This window comes from Sapajus apella, unplaced genomic scaffold (genome assembly GCF_009761245.1).
Source record: "Sapajus apella isolate SASKATOON/1434 unplaced genomic scaffold, GSC_monkey_1.0 scaffold50, whole genome shotgun sequence".
Lineage (NCBI taxonomy): Eukaryota > Metazoa > Chordata > Mammalia > Primates > Cebidae > Sapajus > Sapajus apella.
In genome coordinates, this window is record NW_022436990.1 from 11923589 (window position 1) to 11934458 (window position 10870).

General features: G+C 42.0%; 1 protein-coding gene, 1 long non-coding RNA gene and 1 pseudogene across 5 annotated transcripts in view; 2 read left to right on the forward strand and 1 right to left on the reverse strand.

Moving 5' to 3' along the window:
* The window catches only part of STRN3 (striatin 3), a 121174-nt gene that overhangs the window by 3275 nt on the left and 107029 nt on the right, over window positions 1–10870 (forward strand). The gene's annotated exons all lie outside the window — the stretch shown is intronic.
* The window catches only part of LOC116526315, an 11369-nt gene continuing 5878 nt past the window's right edge, over window positions 5380–10870 (forward strand). The window contains exons 1-2 of the long non-coding RNA XR_004258089.1: window positions 5380–5393; window positions 6419–6421. This is a non-coding gene — a long non-coding RNA (uncharacterized LOC116526315). The remainder of the gene's footprint in view (window positions 5394–6418; window positions 6422–10870) is intronic.
* LOC116526312 lies at window positions 6788–7841 on the reverse strand (annotated as a pseudogene).

Sequence of the window (10870 nt, forward strand, 5' to 3'; positions counted from 1 at the left end):
TGTAACCCAGGCTGGAGTGCAATGGCGCGATCTCGGCTCACCGCAACCTCCGCCTCTTGGGTTCAGGCAATTCTCCTGCCTCAACCTCCTGAGCAGCTGGGATTACAGGCACGCACCACCATGCCCAGCTAATGTTTTGTATTTTTAGTAGAGACGGGGTTTCACCATGTTGACCAGGATGGTCTCGATCTCTTGACCTCGTGATCCACCCGCCTCCGCCTCCCAGAGTGCTGGGATTACAGGCTTGAGCCACCGCGCCCGGCAGGACGATGGTTTCTAAACAGTAGTGCCTGTCAGAATCACTTGTAGAACTTTAAAAAATATGCAGGCCTGTTATCCTCTGGAGATCTGGATTGATCTAGGGCTTGAAGAAAATGGACTGTCTGTGGAATTTTGGTAATTCATGTTATGTAAAAGTTAGAAACGGCCATTTAATCAGCAGTATAATGTGATGAGGTAGGTATTCCTATTTTACAGGTGAGTAGACAAATTTAGGTAGGTTAAATAATTTTGCCGAGGTCACCTAGCCATAAAGTATTGTAGCTACGATCTGAGCCCAAGTTTGTCTGATTCCAAAGCCTATGGTCATATCACCACTCTTGTAACCATTATGTTACACTGTCTTAGCATTTTTGTTTTCATGTCATAAGTTTATTTACAAACATATCTAATATGCTATATGAGCTCAAGTTTGATCCATTTTCCAGAGATTACCTCTTAAAATGCTCTTCATATCTGTTAAATGGATGAAACATCCTTATTTTTTAAGCAGTTGGTGTCTTACTGTAAAGACGAGTGCAGCAAATCCAGATCCAAAGTACAAACACATCATAGCTAGTAACCGTCACTTGTTTTCCACTGAAAATGGCAAATTCTTTTCAGGGTCCTCCTCACAGTGGAATCTGCAGACCACAGAGGTTGTGAACCTCTGGAGGCTCTGGCCTCCTGGAAGCTCTGCGAAAGGCACAGAAACCAAGGACGGAAGAAGTAGCATTTTTAATAGAGTGGAATCTGACTTGTAATTCTTTTTCTAGCATTGTGTGGCCCATACCACTTGGGTGCATTTCAATCAAGTTTTATTGAGGCCCCGTGATGATGCTGTGAGGCCTAGTTGATATATATTGCTGAAGTGTCCTTATGCTTTTCTTTGTAGTTTGTATGTAATAAGTATACTTTGGGGGTATATACAAAATGCTTGTTTGCCAAGTGTAAAAATATGACATAGCTAATACATAGAAAATGTAGTCAAACTGTTTGTATTCTAAAACTACTGATTTTCCAGCAAATGTGGGGAAAATTTTTTTTTTTTTTTCCCTCTCTGTCAACCCAGGCTGGAGTGCAGTGGCGTGATTTCAGCTCACTGCAACCTCTGCTTCTCAGGTTCAAGCAATTCTCCTACCTCAGCCTCTGGTAGCTGGGGCTACAGGATTGCACTACCACCCCTGGCTAATTTTTTTTTTGTATTTTTAGGAGAGACAGGGTTTCAACATGTTGGACAGGCTAGTCTTAAACTTCCTGACCTTGAGTGATCCACTCGCCTTGGCCTCCCAGAGTGCACTGCACGGTCCCAAAATTTTAATTAGTGTTTGCGTTTATACTCTTTAGCATACAGATTGGTCGTAACATGACAGATGTTACTACTTAAAGATCCTTAAGTTAGTAGGAGACATTTTGCTTAGACATTACTTGATTTATTTTAAGAGGAAAAACTTTGAACTGTTTCTCCTGAATTTTCTGTTTTCGGGGTTTTCAAAAATGGGTCTGGAATAGTGATTTGCAAATCTTAGTGTCTTTTCCATGAGAAGATTTTAATGACTCTACCATGAAATTACAAAAAAGAAAAGTGTAGTGATATTTCATAATGGTGTTCTCTTTATTCTGGGATTTTTAGCCTTCATACTTTTTACTGTTATGTGTTTCCTTTTTAAGATGATGGTGAAAGTAGAGTTAAAAAACTTTTATTGATAGGATTAAGGGAGTCCACTACCTTGTATCAGATTTCCTGTTTCTTTTCGAAGCCTTTGAAATGAAGTTTAGGGACCACTGATCTAGAATTCTCTTTATGCTCCTCCACTACCCATTAACCCCACTCTATATAGCCTGCTTTTTGCTGTACTTTCCCCTCACTCCCCTCTGAACACTTTTAGAACACTATTTTTCTGTTCATGATTGACCTTCAAATTGCGAAATCCTGTGGCCTTACAGACCATGTGTATGTACTTAACCAACACTTTCTGCTGTTGACAAATTCTTCAGAATTATTTTGTTTTGCTTCCAAAACTGTGGTCCACTTATCACTTTTCTTCATATGTTTTCTTTCTTTTGTTCCCAGTTGGTGTTATGTGGGGTTCTGGTTCTATTTTATATTTTTACTGTATATTCAGAATCAGATTTTTAGCTACCATGTACCATCTGAATAATGCCTAAAATTTATTGTTTACTCTTTCCTAAGTGTTATTCCAGTGCTTCAGTATTTACTCATTTAATTCTCAAAACAACTCAGTGAGGTTGATACAGGTATAATTGGCTTCTTTTTTTTTTGTTTTTCCTGATACTGGCATATTGAGGCCCAGGTTAAGTAATCTGTGCAACTAGGAGGCAGTAGAACTGGGATTTGAACTTAGACTGCCTCTAGTGGCCATGTTCTTAACCACTACTAGATTTTTGGCCTCCAGATGTCCCATGTATTTCTAACTTCCTGTTTAATTTTTCTACCTCCAATTCAATGGATCCATTCAGTTAATCTCAAGTGCCTGCCTCTTCCCCTTGACAAAACACACTTACTCATTCTTTATTCCTTGCCACATTAAAGTTAACACTATCCTCCCCATCACTAGTGCTATAGAGGTCATTGAATCTTCCCCCCGTCTATGTTCGGCCTCTGAGTTTTATTGATTCCAGCATAATTATTTGGTGAATATATTTGAGTGCGATTTTGTGCTAGATGCTGGGTGTATAATGATTTCCTTTGAGAGCTTATACTCTAGAATTTTTTTATTCAAGGGAGGGTCCCACTCTGTCGCCCAGGCTGGAGTACAGTGGTGCCAACATGACTCGCTGTAGCCTCAACCTCCTGAGCTCAAGTGATCCTGCTGCCGCAGCCTCCCAAGTAGGTGGGACTACAGACAAGTACGACCTCACCAGGCTGTTTTTATTTTTCTTTGAGATGGGTTCTCACTTTGTTACCTAGACTGGCTTCGAACTCCGGAGCTTAAACAATCCTCCTACTTCATCCTCCCAAAGTCCAAAGTGTTGGGATTACAGGTATGAGTCACTGCGCCTGGCCAATAAAATCTAACAACAAATTAATAGAATGCTAAGAAAATAAATGGTGATAGGAATCCTGTATAATATTTATTGAACACTTTCTTTCTTTTTTTTAGAGACAGAGTCTCTCTGTGTCACCAGGCTGGAGTGCAGTGGCATGATCTTGGCTCACTGCAACCTCCACCTCCTGGGTTCAGGTGATTTTTTTATTCTTTTTTGAGATGGAGTCTCTCTTGCTTAGGCTGGAGGGCAGTAGCATGCTCTTGGCTCACTGCAACCTTTGCCTCCCAGACTCGTGATTCTCCTGTCTCAGCCTCCCAAGTAGCTGTGACTACTGGTGCGTGCCACCATGCCTGGCTAATTTTTTTTGTATTTTTAGTACAGACAGTGTTTCACCATATTGGTCAGGCTGGTCTTGAACTCCTGACTTCATGATCCACCCATCTCAGCCTCCCAGAGTCCTGGGATTATAGGCGTGAGCCACCATGCCCAGTGTTCAGGCAATTCTTATGCCTCAGTCTCCCGAGTAGCTGGAATTACAAGCACCCGCCACCACGCGGGGCTAATTTTTGTATTTTTAGTAGAGATGGAGTTTTGCCATGTTGGCCTGGCTGGTCTGGAACTGCCGACCTCAAGTGATCCACCTGCCTTGGCCTTCTGTGCCTGATCTATTGTGCACTTTCTATATGCTCAACATTATTTTAGATTCTTCAATACATTTAATTCTCATAACGTTCCTATATGTATGCTTTTAGATCTGAAGCATTCTAGTCGGAAGCTATAGCATTTATCAGAAGTTCTAAAGCAGGAAAGAGCTATGTTGAAATTGTGTGAACTGGCCGGATGTGGTGGGTCATGCCTGTAATCCCAGCACTTTGGGAGCATCACTTGAGCCCAGGAGGTGGAGACCAGCCTGGGGAACAGTGAGACCCTGTCTCTAAAAAAAAAAAAAAAAAAAAAAAAAAAGTCTGTGAACTGGACTATAATGATTCAAGAGGCTAAGTAATATAGGTAATGTCAGTATCCTAAAATATATTCTAATTCACTTATTCTTGGTTTTTGGGGGATTGTAGTCCCCTTTGCATATATGATGAAAGCTATAGAGTCTCTTTGAGTTTTATTTTTTGTTTTGTTTTGTTTTTTTTTACAAAAGGGTAAGAAAATTTTGCTTAGAATGCCCGTGAAGCCTGACTACTGCCCTAAGGAAGTAGCTGATTTAATCTGTATTTTCATTTCTGTTCTAACATTGCCTTAGTTCATAAGTGCTCCTCCTGGCAGAATTCTCTTGAGATAATCTCCTGGCAAGTTTGTTCCATCCATTGCCCCTCTTAACAGTTTATCCTTTATATCATAAATATGATTGCATTATGTATTACCCTCCTTTAACTTTTTTTTTTTTGAGACGGAGTTTCGCTCTTGTTACCCAGGCTGGAGTGCCATGGCGCGATCTTGGCTCACCACAACCTCCGCCTCCTGGGTTCAGGCAATTCTCCTGCCTCAGCCTCCTTAGTAGCTGGGATTACAGGCACGTGCCACCATGCCCAGCTAATTTTTTGTATTTTTTTAGTAGAGACGGGGTTTCACCATGTTGACCAGGATGGTCTTGATCTCTTGACCTCGTGATCCACCCACCTCGGCCTCCCAAAGTGCTGGGATTACAGGCTTGAGCCACCGCGCCCGGCCCCTCCTTTAACTTTTTTATGAAAAGTTCCAAACATGTACGAAAATAATACAGTATTGTGACCTCCCACAAACCTGTCACTCATCTTAAACACTAACAACTCATTATCAGTCTTATTTTACCTGTACTTCAGTCCTTGTCCATTCCAAATCATTATTATTTTATTAATTTTTAAAAGACAGGGTCTCACTGTGTTGCCCAGGCTGGAGTGTAGTGGCGTGATCGTAGCTCACTGCAGCTTCAAAACTCCTGGGTTCAAATGATCCTCCCACCTCAGTCTCCCAAATAACTTGAACTATAAGCATGTGCCACCATGCCTGGCTAATTTTTTTTAGTAGGTACGGGGGTCTTTCTATATTGTCTAGGCTGGTCTTGAGATCCTGGCCTCAAGCGATCCTCCTACTTTGGTATCTCAAGAGTGCTGGGATTAAAGGCATGAGCCACTGTGCCTGGCATTTTTTGTTTTCTTTTTTAATTAAAAAAAAAATTTTTTTTTTTTTTGAAACAGAGTCTCACTGTGTTGCCCAGGCTGGAGTGCAGTGGTGTGATCTCAGCTCACTGCAACCTCCACCCACCGGGTTTGAATGATTCTCATGCCTCAGCCTCCGGAGTAGCTGGGATTACAGGTGTGCCAACATGCCCAGCTAATTTTTTTAATTTTTAGTAGAGGTGGGGTTTCACCAGGTTGGTCAGTCTGGTCTTGCACTCCTGGATCACCCGCCCACCCTGGCCTCCCAAAATGCTGGGGTTACAGGTGTGAGCCACTGCATCTAGCCACTTTTGAGAGAGAGAGAGAGAGAAGGCTCTCTATCTGTCGTCCAGGCTGGAATGCAGTTGTATGATCATAGGTCACTGTAGCCTCAAACTCATGTCATCCCATATTATTTAAAATCAGTCTCAATCATGATGAATATTTCAGTATGTGTCTAAAAGACAGACTGGGCATGGTGACTTAAACCTATAATTAAAAGACTTCGGGAGCCTGAGGTGGGAGGATCACTTGAGGCCTGGAATTTGAGGCTGGTCTGGGCAACACAGTGAGACCCCATCTCTACAAATTTTTTTTTTTTTTAAATTAGTTGTGGTTGCACCTGCTTCTAGTCCTAGCTGCTTAGGAGGCTGAGCTAGGGGGATTACTTGTGCCCAGGTGTTCAAGGCTTCAGTGAGCCATGATTGTGCCAGTGCACTCAGCATGGGCAACAGAGTAAAACCCTGTCTCTGAAAAGAGAAAAGAAAAAAAAGATAAGAGCTTTAAAAGTCAGCTGCAATATCATTACTGTAGTTGTATACCGAATTGTTAAGAAAAATTAGCTACTTCCTAATATTATTGTCAAATACCCAGAGTTTAAATTTCCAGTTTTCTCAGGTATCTTAGGACAGTTTGTTTGAATCTGCATCCAAATAACCTGTTGTATTTGGGACTTCTCCATCTTTTTTTCTTTTCCCTACCATGTTTTGTTGAAGAAATAGGCGGTTGGTTTCTTCATCGTTTGAAAGTTCTGAGAGTCTATGTTTTTGCTAAGTGCTTTCCTGTGTCCTGTGTAGTTTTGCTATCATGCTTATTTTCCTTATAACTTGGTTGTTTGATCAGAATTCGTTTTTCTTGAGTTTTGGGAGTGCGTGTTGAAGGACGAGACCGATTTACAGGTAGTGATGAGGTCTTTCATCAGAAGGCATACAATAGTTGGTTGTCTTTTTGTATGATGTTAGCAACTGTTGATGTTAATGCTTAGGAACGTTCCATTACTAGGGCCACCCATTGTTTTAAAAAATCTTGTTAAGAAATTGAGATAGAATTCACGTAACACAAAATTCACCCTTTTGAAGCATACTTTTTTTTTTAACCTTCCTCCCGTAAAAGTGAAATTTTCAGTTCATTTCTGAGAAATAAATTGGTCAGTATAATTCATTTTGTTCTACTTCTGCTTTACACAAAGCTTTGTGTTCAGCCTGATACCTTTCTAGCTGCATTTTTTTTCTTTTCTTCATTATTATTATTTTGAGACGGAGTTTCCCTCTGTCACCCAGGTTGGAGTGCAGTGGTGCGATCTCAGCTCACTGAAATCTCTGCCTCCTGGGTTCAAGTGATTCTCCTGCCTCACCTTCCCAAGTAGCTGGGACTATAGGCATGGACCACCACGCCCGGCTAACGTTTGTATTTTATTTAATTAATTTTTTTAATATATGTTTTATCGGAATTTAGGTTTTGGGCTATATGTGAAGAACATGCAAGATTGTTGCGTAGGTACATACATGGCATTGTGGTTTGCCGCCTTTCTCCCCATCACCTATACCTGGCATTTCTCCCCATGTTATCCCTCCCCAACTCCCCACCCCTCACTATCCCTCACCTAGGTCCCCTCCACAGACCCCAGTTTTTGTATTTTATTAGAGACGGGGTTTCATCTTGTTGGCCAGGCTGGTCTCAAACTTCTGACCTCAGGTGATCCAACCGCCTCAGCCTCCCAAAGAGCTGGGATTACAGGTGTGAGCCACCATGCTCTGCCTAAATTTTCTTTTCTTCTGTTAGTACTTGAAGTTGAGTTGTAAAGTTGTTGAGCCTCTTACTGCTTTGCTGTTAATTTGAGCAAGTTCTGAGCACCGATGGCCTTCATCTTCTCATTTTCTGCTGCTTTTGCAAGTTGATCAACAAGCTCAATTAAACCACCAACTATTTTCTGAAACTGGCCAATTTTGTCCACAATTTTGTGCACTTTTAAGCACTGTGGTCTGCTGGGTAACCTCGGTCCAACACCTGCAGCTTGTTCAGCTCATCAAAATGCAGCGCTGCTTCACCCAGGATGTCCTTGGCTGTAGCTGTTCCCCATCCAGGTTCCCTAGAGAAGTTCTGCTCTGAAGGAGTGACAGTGGCAGTCAGAAGGAGGTTTGTCATAGGAATAAGGGTCAAGAAAAGAATAAAGTCTGCTTGCTTGTGACAGGCATCGTTCATTCAATACACATTTCTTGAGTGCCCACTACATGCCAACACTGCTAGATGCTGGGGGTACAAAGATGAATGCAGCATGGTGCCTGCCCTGCTGGCCCATGGCGACCGCTCACTATGGCCCAGGCTGATGTAGACAGGCAGCTTCTCCCTGTACCGGCAGCCTGTGTGCAGGCAGCCTGCTTTGGCCATTGTCATGACTGCAGAACCTGTTTACCCACGACCTGAAATATATTTTTATTAAGGTTTTTTTTTTTTAATTTTATTTTACAAAATGCCTTTAAATGTATTTAATTTACCTTTTTTTTGAGACCGAGTTTCACTTTGTTGCCCAGGCTGGCATGCAATGATGTGATCTTGCCTAACTGCAACCTCTGCCTCCCAGGCTCAAACAATTCTCCTGCCTCATCCTCTCAAGTAGGTGGGATTACAGGTGTGAACCACCATGCCCAGCTAATTTTTTTGCATTTTTAGTAGAGACAGGGTTTCATCCTGTTGGTCAGGCTGGTCTCGAACTCCTGACCTCAAATGATCACCCACCTCGGCATCCCAATGTTCTGGGCTAACAGGTGTGAGCTACCGCGCCCGACCTAAGTTAATTTTCTTTTGATTCCAAACTGTGTATGCTAGCTCTTGTGTGCACACACTCACTGCCCCCGCCCCAAGACAATGCTTTAGAGCAGTTTTAGGTTCACAACAAAATTTAGCAGAAAGTACAGTTTCCTACCCAAAAGTTTTGCCTTTTCCAGAATATGTTCATATACCTTCCCTTGTTATGCTTGGGGGAAATTTGTTCCAGGAGCTTTCCTCTAGAATACCAGAATCCTCAGTTGCTCAAGTCCCTCAATACAATGAAATACATGGTATTTGTATGTAACTTATGCGCATCTTGCTGTATATTTTAAATTTCGAGATTACTTGTAATTATCTAATACAATGCAAATGCTGTGTAACTAGTTGTTATCCTTTTTTTACATTTTTTTTTTTTTTTTTTTTTGAGGTAGGGTCACTCAGGCTGGAGTGCAGGGGAACAATCACGGCTCACTGCAGCCTTGACCTCTGGGCTCAGATGATCCTCCCATCTCAGCCTCCTGAGAAGCTAGGCCTACAGGTGCCTGCCACCACCCTTGGCTAATTTTTGTATTTTTTCTAGGTTGTGGAGGCTTTTGTACTCCTGGGCTCAAGCGATCTGCCCTCTTTGGCCTCCCAAAGTACTAGGATTACAGGTGTCAGCTACTGTACCCAGCTAGTTGCTGTACTTTTAAAAAATTATTTATTATTTTTCTGGAATATTTTTGCCTTGCCATTGTTTGAATCTGTGAATGGGGAACCCTTGGATACAGAAGGTTGCCTTAGTTTGAATCATATAATAGGTAGCCTTTTCACTTAGTAGCAGTGCATTTAATTCTTCTCCATGTCTTTTCTAAGTGTTGATAATTTCGTTTTAGTGCTGAACAATATTCTATTTATGGATGTACCATAGTTCACCTTTTGAAGGGCATCTTGGTTACTTTCAAGTTTTGACAATTATGAATAAAGGCTATAAACATCCATGTGCACGTTTTTGTGTGGACATGTAAGTTTTCATGTAATTTGGGTAAATACCAGGGAGCGTGATTGTTGGATCATATGGTAAGATTATATTTAATTGTGTAAGAAACTGCCAAATGGTCTTCCAAAGTGGCTGTACCATTTTGCATTCCCACCAGTAATGAATGAGGGTTATTATTGCTCCACTTTCAGCTTTTGGAGTTGTAGTGTTTTGGATTTTAACCATTTTGATAGTTACATAGTGGTATCTCATTGTTTTTAATTTACATTTCCCTAATGAAAAACAGTTATTGAAGCCGGACATGGTGGCATGTGCCTGTAGTTCCAGCTCCCTGAGGGATGAGATAGAGGATCACTTGAGCCCCAGGGGTTGAGGCTATGGTGATCCATGATTGCCCCACTGCACTCCAGCCTGGGTGACAGAGTGCGTCCCTGTCTCAAAAGGTTCTGTAGAGTCCTGCTAGGAACAGAAGTGAACTTCTAAAAGTAAATATGTCTTGGCAGCTGCTTTCCAAGGCCTGGCTATAAATAAGGCCTGCAGAGCCAAAGAGAGCATATAGCTCTTCTTAAAATTGAAGGTGTTGGCTGGGCACGGTGGCTCACGCCTGTAATCCCAACACTTTTGGAGGCCAAGGTGGGCAGATCACCTGAGGTAAGGAGTTTGAGACCAGCCTGGCCAACATGGTGAAACCCCATATCTACTAAAAATACAAAAAATTAGCGAGGCATGGTGGTGCATGCCTGAGTTCCAGCTGCTCAGAAGGCTGAGACAGGAGAACCACTGGTACCCAGGTGGTAAAGGTTGCAGTGAGTCAAGATGGTGCCGTTGCACTCCATCCTGGATGACAAGAGTAAAACTCCAACTCAAAAAAAAAATTGAAGGTGTTTAAGCCCAAGATGAAACTGAATACTACTTAAGAGATGTTCTTATGTGTATAAAGTGAAGAACAGCATGGGCAAACTGAACAAAACTAGAGTAATTGGGGAAAGGCAACTCACACCGATGGAAACAATGGCATGGTTTGTGTCAAATTCTGAAGCAGCTTTCCTGGTAAGGCCACTGGACACAGAATACCCTTCAAGGATTTAAATTAATGAAAAGTAAATAAATAAAAGTGGGTTGAGGCCAGACACAGTGGCTCACGCCTATAGTCCCAGCACTTTGGGAGGCCAAGGTGGGCAGATCACTTGAGGTCAGGAGTTCAAGACCAGCCTGGTCAACATGGTGAAATCCTGTCTCTACGAAAAAACCCACAAAAATTAGCCAAATGTGATATTGCATGTCTGTAATCCCAGCCACTTAGGAGACTGAGGCAGGAAACTCGCTTGAACCTGAAAGGTAGAGGTTGTAGTTAGCCAAGTTTGTGCCTCCAGCCTGGGCAAACAGAGTGAGACCCTGTGGGTTGTTTTTTTTTTTTTTTTTTTTT